This window comes from Parambassis ranga, unplaced genomic scaffold, assembly GCF_900634625.1.
Source record: "Parambassis ranga unplaced genomic scaffold, fParRan2.1 scaffold_22_arrow_ctg1, whole genome shotgun sequence".
Lineage (NCBI taxonomy): Eukaryota > Metazoa > Chordata > Actinopteri > Ambassidae > Parambassis > Parambassis ranga.
The window spans coordinates 3,274,387-3,275,700 of NW_021144778.1; the positions used below are offsets into that span (position 1 = coordinate 3,274,387).

Here is a 1,314-nt window from a genome sequence, read left to right on the forward strand (position 1 = left end):
TAGCATGGTCAACCTGCCGGTTGACTATCTGCTGAAACACAGAGAGCTCAATGGACTCCTCTCTGCAGCGGAACTCCTCTGCATCTACCAGACGGAGAGTTCTGCAAGTAGGAAGCAGAGGGTCAAAATCAATGGGGATATATAGGTCTACACCACAGTAATGTTAAAAATGTGAGAATAGCACAGGAGTATCACAATGCACTGAGTAACTGTGAATACAGCTTATAATCAAGATAAGATAAGATCAAACTCCTACATTTATAAGAACCAAATCACATAAAATGAAGTAAATAAAAATGTGTTAGAGCATACTCACTTGTAAGAGACATCCCAAATGTGCATCACCTGCAACATGGTAGGGTTGATAGAATACAGCTTGTTATGCATCCTCTTTCGTGCACGGACAAACCATTGGTTCCATGGTTTTGGCAGTATTTCCACCCTAAAATGAAAGCATAACAAAGCTAATGCACAACAGTCAATTAATGATTCGAACGTTTTCCCATTGCAGCTTATTACGAGTTTGCTTGTACCAAGACAACAAGTTATCCATGTATGGCTCAGTCATTAGAGGCATTGGAAGCAGTGTTTACTATGTATGTGTCCTCTGATCACATCCCCCTGACTTACTCAAGTCTGTGAGGGGGCAGATCTTTTGCTTCCTCCTCGTCACTTTCCTTTAAACCTTCAAAAGAATCCTTCACTGCAATCATAAACACAGGAAGCACAAACTGATTCATGTAGGATGCATGTTTGCATCTATTTAAGACTCGTGCTTTTGAGGGTAAGTGAATAAATACAGATTATTGTCTTGATGCTGGTCAAATAGTCATCCTTAATCTCATCCACCAGCAGCTCCATTGTTGTCCTGAAGCTCTGCAGGTGGCAGGGAATCCTTCCCCTAATGGTTTCCAGCCATGTGTCCTGCAGGGGAGCCACATTTACGAGGTCCATCCCTCTTTGGATGTAGAAGTTCAGCCTCTGTCGGAATAGCATTTTGCATCATTGTTAGTGGCAGTATACATTTTATAAGACTGACCTCCTTTGCACACTGTGCCTGCTCTACACAGGCACATCGTCTTGTTTAGCACTCAATTTAAACCCAGGTCATTACTACAAAACTAATGTACACCAGAGTTACTTTGTTGAATGTAAAAAGGTGAAGACATCTGTACACAACTGCAACCACTGAGACCAACACAACACAACAGTCAATAGGCTGCTATATCGGTGCTTAATCTCCATTAATTATGGGCAAAGGCACAGAGGGCTTATGATATAGATACACAGGAACTGATCAGCCTGATGGCCTAA

General features: G+C 41.9%; 1 long non-coding RNA gene across 1 annotated transcript; it reads right to left on the reverse strand.

The window, feature by feature from the left end:
• Positions 1 to 324: 324 nt before the first annotated feature.
• Positions 325 to 897, reverse strand: LOC114430280 (uncharacterized). The gene is made up of 3 exons (XR_003669983.1): positions 801 to 897; positions 631 to 703; positions 325 to 442 (listed from the first exon to the last, which is right to left on the reverse strand). It is a non-coding gene; the product is annotated as an uncharacterized LOC114430280 (long non-coding RNA).
• Positions 898 to 1,314: the final 417 nt, after the last annotated feature.